Source organism: Mobula hypostoma, chromosome 5 (genome assembly GCF_963921235.1).
Source record: "Mobula hypostoma chromosome 5, sMobHyp1.1, whole genome shotgun sequence".
NCBI lineage: Eukaryota > Metazoa > Chordata > Chondrichthyes > Myliobatiformes > Myliobatidae > Mobula > Mobula hypostoma.
The window spans coordinates 24497036-24518201 of NC_086101.1; positions in this window are offsets into that span (position 1 = coordinate 24497036).

The window sequence follows — 21166 nt, forward strand, 5'->3', positions numbered from 1 at the left end:
AAAAACTAGCAGAAGGCAACTAAAAGGGCATAAGATGGAAAAGTTGAAATATGAATGCAAGCCCGTCAATAATTTCAAAGAGGATCTTAAAACTTATTTTCAGATGTATAAAGAGTATAAGAGAGGCAAGAGTGGACATCTGACTGCCGAAAATGACGCCAGAGAGTTGTTGATATGGAAATGGAGGACGAAGCTAATGGGCATTTTTCAACTGCCTTCATTGTCCAAGACGCCAGCAATGTGCCGGAAGTTTGAGATTGTCAGGGGACAGAACTGCGTCGAATTATTATTAATAGCGAGAATGTACTTGGGAAGCTGAAAGGTCTGAAGTTAAATAAGTCACATGGGCTAGAGGAACTGCACTCCTTAGTTCTGCAAGAGGTAGCTGTTGGGACCTTAGAGATATTAGTAATGACCTTACTGGGGCCACAAGAATCTGGACTAGTTCCTGCCAGACTGGAATACGGCAAATGTCATTCTACTTTTCAAGAACGGATGGATGCGGACGAAAATAAATTATAGGCCGGTTAGACCGGCCTCAGTGGTTGGGAAAATATTGGAGTAGATTGTTAAGGATGAGGTCTCAGGATACTTTGGAGCACATGGTAAAATAAACGAAAGTCCGCGTGGTTTACTTAAGGGAAAACCTTGAGTGACCAGTCTGTTGCATTTTGAGGAAATTATACTCAGTAGAGACAAAGGAGAGTCGGTGGATGGTGCATACTTGATTTTCAAAAGACGTTTAACATTAAGCTGCCTAACAACTAAATTGTCATTCGTGTTACACGAAAGATGCTAACATAGATAAAGGATTAGCTGATCGGCAGTAGGCAACGTTCTGAAATAAAAGGTGTCTTTTCTGGTGGACTGCTGATGACTAGTCGTGTTCTGCAAGGGTCAGTGTTAGGTCCGCTTCTTTTTACCTTATATGTGAATGATCTGATGACGAAATTGTTGGCTTCCTGGCCAAGTTTGCAGACGATACGAAGCTTGGTAGAGGGCCTGGTGGTGTTGAAGAAAGAGGGAATCTGTAGGTGTACTTAAACAGATTAGCAGATTGAGCAATGAAAAGGTAGATGGAGTGCAGCTCCAGAAACTGTCTGATCATTCACTTTGTTGGAATGAACAAAGGAGTGGTCTATTTGTGAAACAGATATAACATTCAAAAGTGTGAAGTGCTCGGGAGTCGTCGTGCATGATTCGCTGAAGGTTAACTTGCAAGAAGAACCGGTGGTGAGGAAGGCAAATGTACTATTAACTGGAATGAAAAAAAGAAGAATATAATGCCCAACCTTTATAAGGCTCAGATGCGGTGGCACTTTGAGGATTATGAGCAGTTTTGTGCTCGTTATATCAGAATGGATGCACTGATATTGGAGAGGGTAAGTGGAGGTTCACGTGAATTATTCTTGGAACAAATGGCTAATCGTATAAGGAGCCTCTGTCTCTGTCTCTGTCTCTGGGCCTGTAGTCGCTGAAATTTAGAAGAATGAGCAGGTATCCCATTCAAACAGATCAAATGTTGAAGGGCAAGGATAAAGTGGATCTATAGAGGATGTCTTCCGTAGTGGTAGTGTCTGGGAACAGAGGGCACAGCCACAGAAAAGCGGACCTTCCGTATAGAACAGATATAAGGATTTTCCTTAGCCAATGAATGGCGGATCTATGTAATTTGTTGACTCATCCATCTGTGTAGGCCATGTCATTCGATCTATTTAACGTGGAGTTTGATATGGCCTTGATTAGCCAGGGAGTGAATGGTTACAGGGAGAAGGTAGAAGAATGGGGTTGAGTAGAAGATGGATGAGCCAAGGTGAAATGGTTTAAACAAACCGAGTCCAATTTAAAGCAGTTTACTACCCTATTCTCGCCAGTTTGCGGTTCCCAATGACGCATTATCACCTTCAGGCAAAGGAATTTTTTTTTAAAGTTTCACGCAATTATTCATATGAGGTCTGTTTTGATGGTTGTCAAAAGAGGCCAAAATATTGGCATCAGTTGGCAAGTCTGCTTCGCCCCAATGAACGAATTCACAAGACAATTAATATTAATTACCTGCATACACCACTAGTAACTCTAGAGCCTTTAATGATAATTTTTCTGCCTTTGGCTAGCAACCGGCTCAAGCAGCGACGCCCTCTTACGCACAGCTTTCAATGTTATTTACACCTGTGAGGAATTAGAAAAAAGTCTCGAAGTTCAGTTTCGAGTTTCCTTCCTAATGCACGTTTTTTTCTGCAGAATCACTGTGATTCAAAAAACGAGTGGGAAGATAAATGGAAGAAATTTAAAACTCCAACTGTGAAACATTCAGTGAGGACAATATCCCAGAGAAAATAGGATTAGAAATTTAATCTGACAAGTGGGGGCAGCCTGATGTTCCCCATGTTCCGTGTGACTCGCAGCCACTGGGCTCCGTATTTCAATTATATGAACAGTGAGTAAATGATAACCAGAGCGAAATAGGACTCGTCTTCCCTCTGGTGAAGATTTTTTTAAAGCGGGTGGGGTGTGGGTAGAAGTTGGAACTTCATTTTCACGCCGAGATATTTGGAGAGGCGGTGTAACAATTTCTTCTAACGTCTACAAATGAAGAAACAACAACACGGGTTCAATTCATATGTGTTCAAACTACAGAGATTTCCAACTGGTCGTATGGACAAATTTCCGTTAGAAAAACTGTGCTCAGTTCTGTTTGCCTCACTACAAGGAGGATGTGGAAGCCATAGAAAGGGTGCAGAGGAGATTTACAAGGATGTTGCCTGGACTGGAGAGCATGCCTTATGAAAACAGGTTGAGTGACTCGGCCTTTTCTCCTTGGAGCGACGGAGGATGAGACGTGACCTGATAGAGGTGTATAAGATGATGAGATGCATTGATCGTGTGGATAGTCAGAGGCATTTTCCCAGAGCTGAAATGGTTGCCACAAGAGGACACAGGTTTAAGGTGCTGGGGAGTATGTACAGAGGAGATGTAAGGGGTAAGTTGTTTATTCAGAGAGTGGTGAGTGCGTGGAATGGGCTGCCAACAACGGTGGTGGAGGCGGAAACGATAGGGTATTTTGAGAGACTTTTGGATAGGTACATGGAGCTTAGTAAAATAGAGGGCTATAGGTAAGCCTAGTAATTTGTAAGGTAGGGACAATTTCGGTCCAACTTTGTGGGCCGGAGGGCCTGTATTGTGCTATAGTTTTTCTGGGTTTCTATGTTTCTATGTTTCTAAAGCAAAACGAATGAAACCTCTGCTCGGAACTTCACGGCGGTCCGTATCCTTCAGGTGATGGCATTAGAATGCTTTGCATAAAACCTTTCGTTAAAGATGGGGTGAAAATGCTTCATAATACAGGAACCCAGACATCAGTTTGAGAACCCGAATCTACTCATAAACAATAGTCAGTGAGAATTCTAATGCAGTCTGTTAATAGTCATTAAATGACAATTAAGCTGTACGATTAAAGAATTCGCGGGTCTCTCTATCGGATATAAACATGTCTAATGACTCTCCCAATGTTCGCCAATTCCAACATCAATACTTTTAGCTTTTCCCGGAAGTGAGTCTGCACGACTCTCGTTTTATTTTACCAGAAAGAGAGAGACACTACACTCAAAGTTGGAGAAAGCACCCACACAACTGGAGGAAGAACGCATGCAGGTGGACACGATCTTGTTACCCGTTCAATAGAAGTCGCACACTCGTAACAGCCAAAATGTCAGAACGAGATTAGTACAAACCGCTAGAGAAAACCTGTTGTTATATGTTTTTTTTTATTCAAAGTGGTGCACTAACGATACTACAGCCTCGGCCTTCAACTCTCTCCCGCCCCAAGTCGAAAGCGATGCCTCGTGCGCTAGGTTGTTGTTTATTGAGCAGCACGGCGTTAAACTCTATCAGCCTTCAGAAGCTGGTGGGTAACTTGTTTTGTTCGAACTCAAATCCCCTCTCTGCAGTTGGATCTTCAACTTCTTGCCTAAAAAACCCCAGTCAGTCCGAGGTCAGCAACATTTCAATCTCATCCCGAAGTGTACTATTGTTCCCCAGAGGGGTATGCTCAGCCTGCTGTTTTTCACTCTGTTGACTCAAGACCACGCTCTCTGATCCAGTTTAAACCGCATCATTGAGTTCTATGATGCCAAAATACTGGTTGGCGATGGAGAGGCTTCTAAAAGGTATGAGAACAACAACCTGCGTCTGCACATTAACTAAGCAAAAGAAATTTCTGTCGGCTTCAGGAAAGTGCAGGTCGAAGAACCAAAGTTCCTTGGTGTGCACATAACGATATTCTAAACTGGACCCACAACACCTCCTCATTAGCCAAATAGGCACAGGAGTGTGTGCATGGCTCCCTATACCCAGTCTAACACCTTTCTACAGGAAAGCCATAGGGAGTTTCCGGTCTGGATGCATCAATGTGTGGTTCAGAACCTGCAAGACATCGGACAGCAGACCTTACAGAGGATAGAGCAAAACGCAGAGAGGATCACCGGGGCTCACAGACCTCTATTTAAGACATTTCCCGTGAAAGTTGGATACGTGTTGTTCATGATCGATAACACCCCTCCCACAATCTCTTCGGTCCACTTCCGTTGGAAAGGAGGTACAAGAGCATCAGGACTACAACTGCCAGACTAGGTAAGGGCTTCTTCCGTCAGACTATGAGGCTAGTGCCAATAACCTCCTACCACCACGGTATCTTCACTGGGACAGCGAACTGTTTATCTTTACTGCTTACTGTGCGCTGGTAAATATTGCCAGTACTACACACCACATGCATGTTGAATAATATTTTATTAACTTATTTGTGGTAATATTTAATTTATATGCCCTGTTATACATTTTGGGGGTTCACCGTGGACCTCACAGGAACATTGTTTCGTTTGATTGCATATATATGAAAGAATTTAAATAACTGCGACCACCATGAAACAGAATTGTGCGCTAAGAGATGGGAGACGATAACAAATTTTTTAACCGGTTCAGATGAACAGTATTGCAATTTATTTTCATTTTTTCAACCACAAAATGAAGATATCCCCGTCGTAATTGCCCAGACGTATTCCCTTTGAAGCACGCGGTAGACAACGCTATTTGTAAAGGCTCAATAGGGTCACATGCATCGCCGAAAAGGCTCGAAAAAGAAATTTCACCCCATGAAAGTTATCAGTGAATTTGAGAAGAGTCGCGACATTTCAATATTTCCATCCTCAACGTCACCTGCACCAACTTCTGGCATTATTTAATCACTTTTATTTTAAAACACTAATGCCCTAATGGGACTTAAGCACATCTACCTCAGTGGATTTTTTAGCATTGTACTTGCTATTCCATTGATAAAAACAATACACCTCTACACGTTTTTTTCTTCCTTGTCCAGCGTGAGGAAGATGGTTTTAACTTTTCCATTTATTTCCGCAGCTAAAGTGCTGACAACCGTGATTCTGGTTCTGGAACGTTGCGTTCTCTGGAAGTGTACAGTATCTCCCGTTACTTGTTGGCCATGGCAATCGCCGATCTCAGGGTCCTAATCATTAAAATCATTTTCTAGCAAATCAGGTGCGCATATTTCCGGTTTACTCCTGGGCTGCACACAGGTCTGCAGACTCACTTTGTTCCTGCGCATGGGAGCTATTGAATATCTTCTGTGGTTAACCAATTACCCCCGGGATCAATAAAGTATGACTATGCTTAACTGTAGTCTTCCCTTTTGATCGGTTATTCGCCCTTTGTTTCGAGAAATTGAGAGATAAATATTGAACCGAGTCAACGGCGGAGCTGGTTACAACGTTAGCCTGTGCACTAAATATCATGCCGTGGTTAAGATTTCTCCTACTGTGAAGTATTTCTATTTTAGCAGTCCTCTGTAAAAGCAGCGTGTCCTGGTGGTAAGAGGGTTTTGGCTTAGGCTAAAGATAAGAATCCAGGCTGTGTCAGGCATTTGTAACTTTCTGCCCAGTGGAAGATTCAGGAGAGCTAGGCGGGATTGGAGTTCTGAAGGACAGTAATCTGATTTGGGGTATTTTGGCGGGAGCTATGGAGTGGGCCACAGGGAAAAGTGTTGCAGAATGCTCTTTGAAAAGATAGTCCCGGTTGCAATAAGTGCGACGAGCAGACGAACGGCTCCAAGGGGAAGGGCCAATCCTCCTGAGAGTACCAATTTTCCAGAGATAGTCTTCAAAGGAAGTTCGGCATGTGGCGGGTGCTTCCATGCAGACCGTGGGTCCAGCACATGAGTAAAGCAATACATCCCGACTTCTTCAGAAATGAGCGTCAAATTTTATGTGCACATTTAGAATGGTTTGACTGTAATGGACCCTTTTAACTTTCTTCTTTTATTCTTTCTCTTAACTGTTTGATAAAGTTGAAAAATGGTAAAATAGAGTGCTTCTGTCCTTCGCTTTTTATCGTCGGTAACTTAACAATACACAACATGACACGAGTTTAATGGATAGATATTAAAACTCCTGCCATTTGCGGCCGTAGAAACCCGAGAAAAAGCACACGGAATGAAACCAGTGCCCGGAGCTTCTCGGCGGAGTTTGTCCTCCAGGTGATGGTATTGGGATGCTCTGATTAAACCATTACGTAATGATACGGTGAAATTCATTAATAATCCAGGAACCGGGATTTTAGTTTGATAACCAGAATCTACTTAAAGACAATAGATAGGAAGAATTCTAAATCATCTTTTTTAGCTGTCGTTAACTGATAATGACGCTGCCGTGCTATTAAAGACGTTATTGGTCCCGCTGGCGTACAGAAACATGTTAAATTTTTCACCCAATGCTCCCCTAATCCGATACCAACATTCGCACCTGTTTCCCCGAAGGGCGTCTGCCCGTCGATCTTTTTATTTGGTCATCAAGAGACGGGACTTGCATTCAAAGATAGAGAGAAAAACCTACGCAACGTGTACACGGGGGCTGTTCACGGGGCTCTGCTCATCTTCCGAAGCTGCCTCCTTGACTCACGATATATCGAGCAACGAGCCAGGCTAGTCTGCGGCCGAATGGGATGTTTCGCAACCAGCAGGGGAAACCTGACATCGAATACTTTTTTGGAGAATGCTAACTGAAACAAGAGACAAAGAGAAACGACACAGTTAAATGACTGGAACGACCGTAAAGCAATGAGAGTTGCGCCAACGGACGGAAGGGAATAACAAGCTTTGTGACAGGGTAAGATGAACAGTATCACACTTCAGTCTTCTTCATTATATCAAATTTGATCGTCTGAGACAGGAGTCTGGTTATAGAAAATAATGAAAACTCTAATGTATTTTGTTAGTAGGACTGATCTGACGGTGAACCCACCGTGTTACTAATGATGTTATTGATTATTCTGACGAATAGGAACGTGTTCGATTTGTCGTCCTAACTTCCTCAAATCCAACAGCAATACTCGATACTGTTCTCTCAACTGGCTCCGCCAGCCGCTCTTTTACATCTGGCAAACTATGAGAGCGGCAATGTATTCTAACTGGAGAAAGAACACATGCAAGAGTGTTCAACGAGCCCGTTGTGTTCGGAAACGATCTCTCATCCTCATGATCGGCCAAGCTGCTCTCCACGCGTTTTGTGTCCGATTGGGATAGTTCGAAAACACTGGAACCAATCTGTTATTTAATATTTTACAGTACAATTCTAACTGAACTGAAATGCTGTTCGCCTACCGCTCAAAATGCTGCACTGATGATGCCATAGCCTCGACCCTCAACTCCGTCCAGCCTCACGTACAAAATGGCATGCATACGCCATGTTGTCTATCATCGACTTCAGCTCGGCGTTTAACACGATCTTCCCTCAAAGGATGAGGGGTAAACTATTCTCTATCGAACTCAGCATCCCTCTCTGCACTTGGACCTTGGACTTCTTCACTGAAAGACCCCAGTCAGTTCGAGTTAGCAACAAAATCTCAAGCTCAATCATGCTGAGGATTGCTGCCACCCGGGTCTGCAAGCACAACCGCCTGTTGTTCCCGCTGCTGACTCGCGACTGCACTGCCAGATCCACTTAACCTGCATTAATAATTTCGCTGATTATGTAAAAAGTGGTTGGTCTCATCAACAAAACTGGTGTGTCAGCATACAGAGAGGAGGGAGAGAGCCCGTCAACTTCGTGAGAAAAATATCCTACGTCTCAGCGTGAACAATCCAAAGGCGATAATTGTGGACTTCAGGAAGGCGCAGGGTGACGTCTCTCCATTGCACATCAATAACTCTGCCGTGGAGAGAGTGAAGAGCGCAAAGTATCTTGGTACGCACATAACGGACAATCTAACCTGGACCCACAGCACCTCTTCATTAGTCAAGAAGGCACAGAATTGTCTACAGATCTGAGGAGATTGAGGCGTGCAAGTTTTCACGCACCAATCCTAACAATTTTATACATGCGCACAAACCTATCGGGATGCCTCATTGTCTGGTATGGCATCGTACCGCAAGATCCTACAGAGGGTAGTAAAAATCGCTGAGAAGATAACCTGGGTCACACTTCCCTCCGTTTGTGGCATTTAAGGTCATAAGACGTAGGAGTCGAAATGGGCCATTCAAGTCATCGAGTCTGTTCCGCCATTCCACTATGGCTGATTGAGGATCCTACTCAGGCCCATACCTTCTCGCCATACCCTTTGATGCCCTGACCGATCAGGAAACTCAAATTTCTCATTAAGTATACGCATGTACCTGGCCTCCATCGCAATCTGGGGCAGAGCATTCCAAAACAGTCAACGCTCTCTGGCGTAAAAAAAAGTCCTCGTTACCTCCGTTCCGAAACGTCGCCGTTCAATTCTGAGATTATGCCCTCTAGTTCTGGATACCACCACCAAAGGAAACATCTTTTCCACATCGGCCTTATCTAGTTCTTTCAACATTCTGTAGATTTCAATGAGATCTCTCCTCGTTCTTCTAAATTCCAGTGTGTACAGGCCCAAACAAGGGAAAATCTACAGTTGCTGGAAATCCAAGCAACACACACAAAATGCTAGAGGAACTCAGCAGACCAGGCAACATCTATGGAAAAAAAGCACAGTCGACGTTTCGGTCTGAGACCTTTCGGCAGGACTGACAAAAAAGATGAGGAGAAGATTCAAAAGGTGGGACAGCAAGAAACACAAGGTGATAGTTGAAACCGGGGGGAGGGGGTGGAGTAAATAGCTGGGAGTTTGATTGGCGAGAAAGATACAGGACTGCAGAAGGAGGAGACTGATAGGTGAGGATCGAAGGCCATGGAAGGAAAAAAACGGGGGGAGGAGCACTAGAGGGAAGCGATGGGCAGGCTAGGAGATAAGGTGAGAGTCGGAAAATGATGGGAACTGGTGAATGAGAGGGCGGGAGAGGAGGGGGATTGTCAGAAGTTCGAGAAATCGATGTTCATGCCATCAGTTTTGGGGCTACGCAGACGGAAAAATAAGGTGTCGTTCCTCCAACCTGAGTGTGCTCTCATCACGACAATAGAGAAGGCCATGGATTGACGGAATGGGAATAGCAAGTGGAATTAAAACGGGTGGCCACTGGAAGATCCCGCTTCTTCTGGTATAGGTGCTCGGCGAAAGGGTCTCCCAATCTCTCAATTATCGATGTACACAAGGCACCGGACACAGTATGTGATCCCTTCAGACTCAAAGGTGAACTGTCGCCTCACCTGAAAGGACTGTTTGGGTCCCTGAATGGCAGTCGGGGAGCATGTGTAGGGACAGGTGTAGCACTTGTTCCGCTCGCAAGGATAAGTGCAAGGAGGGAGATCAGTGGGGAGGGAAGAATAGAATGGAGTCGCTTAGAGAGCGATACCTGTGGAAAGCAGAAATTGGGAGTGGGGGGAGCGAAAGATGTGTTCGGTGGTGGGATCCAGTTGGAGGTGGCGGAAGTTCCGGAGAATTATGTGCTGGACACGGAGGCTGGCGGGATGGTAGGTGAGGACAAGAGGAACCCTTTCCCTGGTAGTGTGGCGAGCGGATGGGGTAAGAGCAGACGTGTGTGAAATGGAACAGTTGCGGCTGAGGGCAGCGTTGTTGGTAAAGGAAGGGAAGCCTCTTTCTTTAAAAAAGGAGATCATCTTCGTTGTAGAATAAAAAGCCTCATCCTGAGAATAGATGCGTTGGAGACGCAGGAATTGAGAGAAGGGATGGTGCTTTTACAAGTAGCAGGATGGACCAAGGCATAGTTTTGGAAAAGCTATAGTAGAGGTAGGTGTGACAGTCCGTGGATTTATAATAGACATCAGTAGATAAGCTATCTCCAAAGATAGAGACAATGAAATTAGGAAAGTGGAGGGAGGTGTCGGAAATGGACCAGGTGAATTTGAGGGCAGGGCGGAAGTTGGCGGCAAAGTTCATGAAGTTGGGTGCGGGAAGCAGCAAAAACGCAGTCGTCAATGTAGCGAGGGAAAAGTGGGGGGTGGACACCAGCGTCGGCCTGAGACATGGACTGTTCCACGTAGCCGGCAAAAAGGCAGGTATAGCGGGCCCAAAGCTGCTAAACGCTGGGAAATGGGAACATTGTTTAGAATATATACCACTCATCCCAAAATCTCCTTTGGCACACTACCGTTAGAAAGAAGGTAGAAAGGACTGGACTGCAAGACTAGGCAACAGATTCGTCGCACAGGCTGTGAGACTAATGACGATAGTATCCCACCATTAAGTTCTCGTTACTGAGACAGCGAAATATTTACTGCTTACTATTCGCTTTGAACGCTTTACCTGTGTTGCATATTATATGCACGTTGAAGTATATTTTTCTTCTGCCTTCTTTCTGGTAGTATTTTATTTTATGTGTTGTGTGTGTACGGGGTCTTTCTTTTGTTACATTTAAAATGGCGATTTTGTTATGTTAATTTGGGGAATGCGGCTTTGTTTGCTTTAACGCTGAAGGGAGTTTGCGCTAGCAGTTTGTTTTACTTTAAAATGAGATAACAGAGTTCTATTAGCCAATGGGTGGTTATGTATCCTTTTGTTTTCGGATACCATGCTTTATGATATGACTGTGGACTGAGTTTTGGCGGGGAGTCGGAGGAGAGACGAGGAGGACCGCGGACGTGCGGAGAGGCTCCGGTCGATCACTCAGGGTGGTCCCGAGCCGTGAGTCTACGGAATTCGGGTGGTCGTCTGAAGTCGAATTGAGCTCCAACGTACCGCGCGAAGAACTTTGGACTTTGATAAGTGTTGGCGCCTTTTTTTTTCATTACTTTCCTCTCTGTATCAAATGTATATTAATGTCATAAAATTAGTAATACCTGTAAAGTGTACTTGTTAAAATTTACTGGATGTGCTAGCTGATGATTGATGTTTGTGATTGATTCGGGCGGCAACCGACCCTGCGGGGAGTGTTGAGGCGGGTGCTGGGCTGGATTTCCCCTAGACATACACGAGCCAATATAACGGAACGTTAAATGTGTGTTCTGTTTTATGGGCTTTCCATGCACCACAGGATCATTGTTTCATTTCTTTGTGTATATATACAACAGTTGAAAATAACCTGAACTTGAACGTTAAACAGAAGACGGGAAAAATAAGCTGAATGACTGAGACGATTGGGAAGCAGAGAGTAGTGCGGCAAGGGAGGGAAGGGGATAACGAACATAGAACTGTAACTTTCGTTTCATTTATTCCATCTAAAAATGTGCAGATTCTCGGAAAAATAGCCTGGTCGTGAACCCTTTAAAGCGATGAACTGGCACAGCTATCTGCGGAGACGATTAAGTCTAACATAGAGTCAGGTGCATCGCCGACAAGTCTCGAATAATAAGTTTCACCCCATGAAAGATATCAGTGAGTCAGAGGAGAGCTGGCGACATTTCAGTGGTTTCATGTTCAAAGTTACTTGCACCAAGTTCTGACATTAAACAATCAGTTTTATTTTTAAAACACTACTGCCTTAGTGGGACTTACACATATCTATCTCGATGGATTTTTTTAGCCTTCTAGGTGCTACTCCGGCGTGAGCAGAAGTACACCATTAAACGTTTTTTGATTCTCCTGTCGCCCTGGGGAAAATGGTTTTAACATATCCATTTCTTTCTTACAGCTAATTTGTTGACAATCGTGACCCTGACCCGGGGAAGGTGTGGTCTCTCTAAGTGTATCTCCCGCTACCTGTTGGCTATGGCAGTCGCCGATCTCAAGGTCCTGATCGTTAACATCATTTTCTCTCTGATCAAGGACATGTATTTTCCAGTTTCACTCCTGGACTACACGCCAGTCTGCAGTCTTATTTTCTATTTGAGTGTGGTCGCCATTGACTGTTCTGTCTGGTTAACTGTCGTCTTTACTTTTGATCGGTTTATCGTCATTTGTTTCGAAAAACTGAGAGCTAAATATTGCACCGAGAGAACGGCGGCGGTGGTTATAACATTGGTCTGCGTGTTCAGTTTTTCTCTGAACATTGGGTTTTACTTTATGTTTGAACCCGCAAAAACAATTGATCATATACCGTTGTTCTGCCTTGTAAGATCCACCTTCTACATATCGCCAATGTGGGTGACTTACTATTGGATTCGGACGATATTAACGCCGTTTGTTCCATTTCTGCTGATTGCGCTTTTCAACGCCGTGACTATCAGACACATCATCCGAGCCACAACAGTGAGGAGGGAGCTCCTGGCGAGCAAGAAGGGCGGGCATCAAAGTGACCCAGAAACGGAGAACCGACGAAGATCCATCGTTTTATTGCTCGCCATATCGAGCAGTTTTATCCTGCTGTGGATGGTAAATTTGCTACATAAAATCCTTGTCACTTTTACAGATGCAGTTTTGCTTCAGGCCGACTACACCTCTTATTTTACCATCCTACATGTAATCGGATTGATGCTCCAGTCTTTCAGCTCCTGCACCAATACGGTAATTTACGCAGTGGCGCAGAGTAAGTTCAGAGCTGAGATGGTGATTCTGATTAAATCTCCCTTTGTTCTGATAAATGCTCAAGACCAACTCTGTTTAAAGAAATAAATCATAAATGTAACTATGTCGCTTTTATAGCGCGTAGTTGGAAAAGGCTGCAGCTCCTAATTCTGGCATTGATGAGAAATGGGGAGTCCGATTCCGTCTTTTTGCGGAATTGTTACTACCTTCCTGGGTTAGAGGTTCTGCACGGCATTTAGAAGTCCACATCGCACTCCAACCTCGGACATGCCTCACCTAACCACATTCCAAATGCACAGTTCCTGTTTGAAATCTGTAAACCATAAAATATAGGAAGAGAATTAGTTTGACCCAACGACTCCGCTCTGTACAGTAATAAACCACATTCCTGGTTGGTCAACTGACCCCATCCCAAAATTAATCAAATGAGTGCTTTCTCAGTCATGATGTAATGTGATATTTAACCTCTTCGCAAATCTCGAACTTATATAAACTACTTTACAGCATGATCGTGCGTACCGCATCTGCTATCCCTGAAGCATTTCGTTAACGTCGGCGAATTTGTTCAGTGCACAACAGGGATACTGAGCACACTAGCTAAGGCTCCTAGCTGCACTGACCTCTATGTCCTCTCTTCTGTATGGACGTTTTCAATCTCTCATACAAGAGGGAGATTGAAAATTGGTTGAGTGATGTTATAACAGCAACCTCTCACTCAGTGTCAACAAGATCAAGGAACTGATTGTACACTTTCGGAGGGGGAAAGCACAGGTCCATGCGTCAGTAATCATCGGTGGATCAGAGATACAGGCGGTCACACAATGAAATACAATGTTGGGACGTGTATGGTCATGCACGTTCATGGAATAAATAATGACTATTATTTAGATGAGGAAAGAATTCAAAATGCAGAGGTCTAAAGGGACATGGGAGTCTTTGTGCAGGATACCCTAAAAGTTAAACTCCAGGTTGAGTTGGTGGTGAAGAAGGCGAATGCAATGTTTACATTCACTTCTAAAACTATAGAACACAAGAGCAGAGATGTAATGTTGAGGATCTATAAGGCACTCGTGAGACCACATTTGGAGTTGTGTACAGTTTTGGACTCGTTATTTTAGAAAGGATATACTGAAATTGGAGAGGGTTCAGAGAAGATTCTCGAGAATGATTCCAGGAATGAAAGGATTCCGTATGAGGAATGTCTGGCAGCTCTTGGGCATTATTCCCTGGAGTTCAAGAGTATGAGCGGGGAATTTCATAGCAACATTCCGAATGTTAAAAGGTCTGAACAGACTAGATATGGCAAAGTTATTTCCCATGGTAGGGGAGTCTAGGACAAGAGGGCACGACTTCAGGATTGAAGGACGTCCATTTAGAACAGAGATGCGGAAAAATTACTTTAGTCAGAGGGTGGTAAATCTGTGGAATTTGTTGGCAGCAGAGGCTGTGGAGGCCAAGTCATTGCGTAGATTTAATGCAGAGATAGATAGGTTCTTGATTAGCCAAAGCATCAAAGGGTATGGGGAGAAAGCAGGGGAGCTGGGATGACAGAAAGAATTGGATCAGCCATGACTGAATGGCTCAGCAAACTCGATGGGCCGAATAGCCTGCTTCTGTTCGTATATCTTATGGTCTTATGCGATAAATGTTGAATAAACAAAAATGACAAAATACTGGGTTTTATATCTACCGGATCATGCAGCCTCTGTGGAGATGGAGAAGCAGGGATTCGATATTTCATGTGAAGGATAGTAAAAGGAACTGAACAGAGAGTGAATCAGGGTTTCAGGTAAGGAGGAAGGAAGAAACAGCAGCTTGCAACGGGAATGACAGATTAGGAATTAGCAAAAAGAGTGACTTCGCAAAACAAAATTAATTCAGTAAAGTCGCATTGTGGGAACTGTTAACTGTAAACAAACTGTGCAAACGCAGATATAAATAAATAGTAGTAAATGACGAGTATGAAATAACGATATAACAGGGTATTTAAATAAATTCTTAAATGCGTGAGATTATCCCCTTATGTTCAATTGCTTGATGGTTAAGGGGTAATAGCTTTCTTTGAAACTGGTGGTGCGAGTCATGAGGCACCTGTACCTCCCACCTGATAGCAGCAGCGAGAAAAGAAGATGGTCTTCGTGACCCTCTGTATCTCGAATCCTCTGATGATTACTGGATCATAAACCTCTGAATTCCCTCTTCGAAATTATATAATCAGTTCCTTGGTCTTGTTGACATTGAGTGAGAGGTCACGGTTATAACACCTCTCAGTCAAGTTGGAAATCTCCCTCTTGCATGAGAGATTGAAGACATCCATACAGAGGAGAGGAGAGAGGGGTCAGTGCAGGTAGGAGCCTTAGCTAGAGTGCTCTGGCCCCTGTTGTGTACTGAACGGACTCGATGGACTGAATGGCCTACTTCTGTCCCTATATCGTATGGTCTTACAGTCTTATTTTGATATTCGTCGGTAAAACGAACGCAAGATTCTAGAGGAAATCGGTCTGTCAGGCGGCATTTTTGGGGAGAAATAAACAATTTTCTTCATGTGTCCTTTCTGAGGAGACTGTGATTACGTCTTAAACGTCGGGTAACGAGAAAAATAACGGGCACAGCATAATTAATAGCAGCCCACCCTAGTGGCCCACATATACGAAACAAACAAGAATTCTCATTTTCAGTGACGACGTCAGGCATGATCGATTGCCTCTTTTGAACATCGGAAAGACGGCATTCAATCGCAACGTGCCACCGTTCTACTACTGGGATCCCGTGCTGCACGAACTACGAAAGTTTCATTCACCACACCGGCATTACCAAGGAAACGTGGCCGCAAGCGAGGAAGAAGACCCGGCGTCTTGGTTAGCTTAAGACGGCGTGCAAATTGGCGGTTACTCCCGAGCATACTCCTGACCAAAGTACAGTCCCTGAACACCAAGATGTGCGAGCTGAGAGCCAGAACACCCTACCAACGTGAAACAAAGCACTGTAACATCTTATGCTTTACCGAAACCTGATGGTCAAAGGAAATACTAGACCAAGCCATCTAAGCTATTAGGTTCTCTGTGTTCCGAGAAGACAGGTCTAAAGACCTCTCTGGAAAAAGTAAAGGTGGGGGAGTATGTTTCATAGTGAAGAATGGTGGTGCGACCCAGGAACATGCCCACCCCCAAATCCTTTTGCTCGCTGAATTTAGAATACCTTATGCTGCGATTTCGACGTTTCCGGCTGCCTAGAAAAATTACGTCTGCTATTATTACAGCTCTGTAAATCTCCCCACAGGCCGATACCAACTGTCTCTCAGTGAGCTTTGCGAAATCATCAATATTCATGAAAGCAGACACCCATCGGCTGCTTTCATCATGACTGAAGTCTCTAACCCTCCGTCCCTGAGCAGGGCTTACAGAAGTTCTCCCAACACATCGAGGTGAGCACACGATGAGGAAGCATACTCGACCAATTCTACACCGAAACCTCATTGTTAATAATAGGCATTGTAGGCAATGCCTACAAAACGCTTCTCTGCACAAGAATATGTGACCTTTTCACAGGCTCCACCTCTTCAATCTACCCGTTTCGTCCCAAATGCTTTGCTCCAATCGCATCAAAATTATGCCTCCTAGCCACGCCTATTCCGCCATGGGGAAATGATCTGAGCTTGTCACTGGACCAATATCCAGGGTATCATCACCTTTAAGGCCGTAGGTCGTTTAAATCCTCAGAAGACATGCTCTCAAATGCAGACATCATCCTTATAAATCTTCCACTTTATTCATATAATGAGACGATGAAAACTGAAAACAATGAGCCAAGTGTGGTCTGAACAAGATGTTACAACGCTAAAACGCTATCTCGCGGATTTTGAACTCATTCCCTTGACTAACATAATGAGCGCGGGATTAGCCCGTAAAACCATAAAACATAGGAGCAGAATTAGGCCATTCGGCCCACCAAGTCTGCTTCGCCATTCCATAATGGGTAAACCCGGATCCGACTCCACTCAATACACTTGCTTTCTCGCCATATCCATTCATGCCCTGACCGATCGAGACACTATCAACTTCTGCCTTTAATATTCCTGCGAAACGGCCTCCACTGCAGTTTGTAGCAGAGCATTCCATAGATTCACCACTCTCTGGCTAAAAGAAATACCTCCTTACTTCTTTTCTAAAACGTCTCCGCTCAATTCTGAGGCTGTGCCCTCTAATTCGGGAAACCACAGCCATAGGAAACATTCTCTCCACGTCCACCCTATTTAATCCTGCAACATTCGGTAGGTTTCAATGAGATCCCCCACTTTCTTCTAATTTCCAGTGAGTAGAAGCTCAAAGCTGCTAAGCGTCCCTGAAATGTTAAATCCTTCATTCCCGGCATCATCCTCGTGAATCTCCCCTGGACGGTTTCCAATGACAGCACATCCTTTCTGAAGTATGGGGCGTAAAATGGTTGACAGTCCACCAAGAGTAGCCAGACTAACGTCTGATAAAGCCTCTGCATTATCTCTTTGCTCTTATATTCTATCCCCGTTGAAATGAATGCCAGGCTTTTTTTACCACAGACCCAACCAGTAAATTAACCTTCTGGCAGTCTTTCACGTGGACTCCCGAGTCCTTCCGTACCTCTGATGTTTGAGCTTTCTACCCATTTAGAGAATAGTCCACATTATTATTCCTTTTACCAAAATGCATTAACGTACATTTCTTAACACTACCATTTTTGCCAGTTCTTCGAATTTGTCTAAGTACTGTTGCAATGCCATTGCATCCTCAGATCTACTGAACCCCTCCTCCTTTCTTCGACTCATCCGCAAACTTTGCCACAAAGACATCAATTGCATGATCCACATAATTGACTAAGAATGTGAGAAGTAGCGGTCTTATCACTGACCGCTAAGGAACACCACTAGTGACTTGTAGCCAACTAGAAAAGGCCCCCATTATTCCAACTTGCTGCTTCCTGCCTGTCGGTCGTTCCTATATCCATGCCAGTATCTTTGATGTAACACCATTGTTATGTAGCCTCATGTGTGGCACTTAATCAAACGCTTTCTGAAAATATTAGAAGATGACATCCACTGTCTTTCCTTCGCTCAGCCAGCTTATTACTTCCTCGATGAACTCTAACAACTTTGTCAAGTAAGATTTCCCTCTACAGAAACCATGCTGACTTTGACTTATTTTATCCTTGGGCTCCAAGTACACCGAAACCTCATTCTTAATAATAAACTCCAACACCTTCCCAACCACTGAGGTTAGGCTGACTGGCCTATAATTTCCTCTCTTTCGCCTTCCCCCCATCTTAAAGAAGTAAGCTCACATAAACTTTATAACGAAGTGTCCAGGCAGGTCGGTAGTGAGTTACAAAATAGCCTGGAAGTAACTTAAAAATGAATTTGGAGAGCTAGAAGTGGGCATTAGACTGCCTTGGTGATTAAGATTCAGGAAACCCCCAAGGGGTTATACAGGAATCTGAAGAACGGGAGTATGGCTAGAATAAGAATGGGACCGATCGGGGATGGACGAGGAAACATGTGTCTGGCGTCAGAGGAGGTAATGGAGCTACTTTGCCGCAGCATTCACAAGTGCGATCGCTAACATTTCTGGAGCTGGTGCGCTAGAACCTATCGACCTTAAGGGAAAAGATTTGCTGTAACATTTGAAAAACATTCGCATAGTTATGTCCCGGTAGCCGAAAGGGATCTACTCAGGTTACTAGTGAAAGGAGAGGAAGAGAGTGTTGTGCCTCAGATGAAGACTTTTGACTCTTCACTGGTATCAAGAATACTACCAGGTGCTTGTATAGTGGCAATTTATGAAGGGGATATAAATATTTATATACGGTACATAAGTTAGATACGTCTCCATAATTTTAATATGACTATAACTAATTGTGGGGAGCGTCATATTCCAATTCATGTGTAGCCTAATGATGCCTAAAAAACGGGGTGTTTCGCTCACAGCTGCAGACAGAGAGCGATCAAGCTGCCAGGAGTTCACACTGTTCTTGTGCTTTCGGGTCCATTACGTTTGTAAATATTGGCATTTTTCTTTTCGTTATTTTCGCCAGTTTTAGAAATGTCGGTTTTTGACGCACTTCGTAAGCACCGTTGCACAGGAGCGCTAAGGAGTCCAGCCATTCGTTTCTTCAAGCATGCCCCACGTATCGTGATTTCTTTGTTCAAGAAAGAGATTAATGATAACCCTGGGAATTAGAGGCCAGTGAGCCCTATTTCAGTTGCGGAACAAATATTGGACAGGATTTATGTGCAGTTCGAGAAGTATAGTTCCATTAGAGATACGCAGCATGGCTTTGTGAGGGGCAGGTTGTGTCTCACGAGCCTGATTGAAATCTTTGTGGGTGTGACAAAATACAGATCAATGCAGAGCTGTAGATGTGGTATAATTCATTTTACTAGGGCGTTTTATAAGGTTCCCCATGGTAGACTCATTCAGAAAGTCAGAGGATATGGAATCCAGGGAAGCTTGGCTATGTTGATTCAGTAGTGGTTTGGCCAAAGATTGGACAGAGTGGTTGGAGATGTCCGGACAATGGTGAATTCTACAAGGACCTGTTCCGATACACCTGCTCTTTATGATTTTTATAAATGACTTGAATGAGCAACTGGAAAGGTGGTTTAGTAGGTTTGCAGATTACACAAAGTCTAGTAGAGCTGTCGACGGTGTGGACGTTTGCTGAGGTTTGTAACGGGCATGAATATGATGGAAAGGTGGGCTGGAAAGTGGCAAATGGAGTTCAACTCGGAAATAGAACGAGAAGGGACTGACTTTGGAGGTCGAATTTGAAGGCAAAATACAGGATTATTTGCATTATTGGTGATGGTACAGAGGAACAGAGGAATTTCGGGTAGTTCTATGTTTTGCCTAATTAATTACCTGCTTAAACAGTTGCGTAATTGCACCTGTCAGTAACACTTCTTATATATACGCCCACGTAAGAGTTTTGACAAGGGGCCAATCAGCGTTTGGGATTGATTATCAATAACAAATTAAAGGAAGGCAGGGGCGAGCGCATCGGCCATCGTCACAGTAGCCGTCGTCTGAGTGGTCATTCTGAGAGTCGTGATCTTGAGGGTTTTGCTCTTCGAGGCTTCGACGAAGAGAGAGTGCAGTCAGAGAAAGCAGAGGAAATAAAAACGTATATTTTATCATTCTCTTCTTTATATCTGTTCAGCTACGACAGTAGAGATATCAGGCAGGATGGTTGAATGCTCGTCTTGCGGGATGTTGACATCTAGTGATCCTGACGACTACAACTGCGAGATGTGTCTCCAATTGCAGTTTCTAACAAACCGCGTTAAGGATTTGGAGCTGGAAGTGGACGAACTACGGATCATGTGGAGAGGTAGTGAAACCCAAGGTGCAGTACATAGGAAACTAGGTGATAGTTAGGAAGGGGAAATGGGTTAAGGAGCTACTGCAGAGTACCCCTGTGGCCATGCCCCTCAACAACGGTCATATCACTTTGGATATTTTCGAATGGATGACGTAAAAGAGGAAAGTCACAGTGGTCGCGTCTCTGGCAGTGAGCATGGCTCTATGGCTCTTAAGGGAATGTGGAGAAAAGGCACATTGCGGTGATAGGGAATGCGATAGTTAGGGGAATATACAGGAGGTTCAGTAAGCAAGAATGAGATTCCCGGTTGGTATATAACATAGAACATAGAATAGTACAGCACAGTACAGGCCCTTCGGCCCACATTGTTCTGCCGACCCTCAAACCCTGCCTCCCATATAACCACCCCCCCCCACCTTAAATTCCTCCATATACCTCTCTAGTAGTCTAGTAGCATGTTGCCACACGGGTGCCAGGGTCCGGGACCTCTTGGATTTATTATGCTTAAATAAGAGAGAGAACAGCCTGGTGAAGTAGTCCATGACCTGACAGGACAAGTGACGATGACCTACAAAGGGTGTTCGGGGATTCATGTTCGAACAGGTACTTAATTAGGCAAAGCATAAAACCATCCGAAATTTCTCTGTTCCTCCATACCATCACCAATCATTCCTGGAGGGCAGGAACTCCAGGGATATGATCTCAGGATTGCTGCTGATACATCCAGCTAGTAGGCCAGAACTAGGAAGATTATACTGTTTAATCAGAGGCTAAGGAGTTGGTATGGAGGGAGGACATAAGATTTTTCTATCACTGGGCTCTCTTCCACGGAAGTTAGGAACTGTACAGAAGCGACTGTTTGCACATCAACTGGAAGGGGGCGGATATCCTGACGGGAAGATTTGTTAATTTTGCACAATGGGGTTTCCATTAGAGTTGCAGGGAGATGGGAGTCAGAGTACCAGAA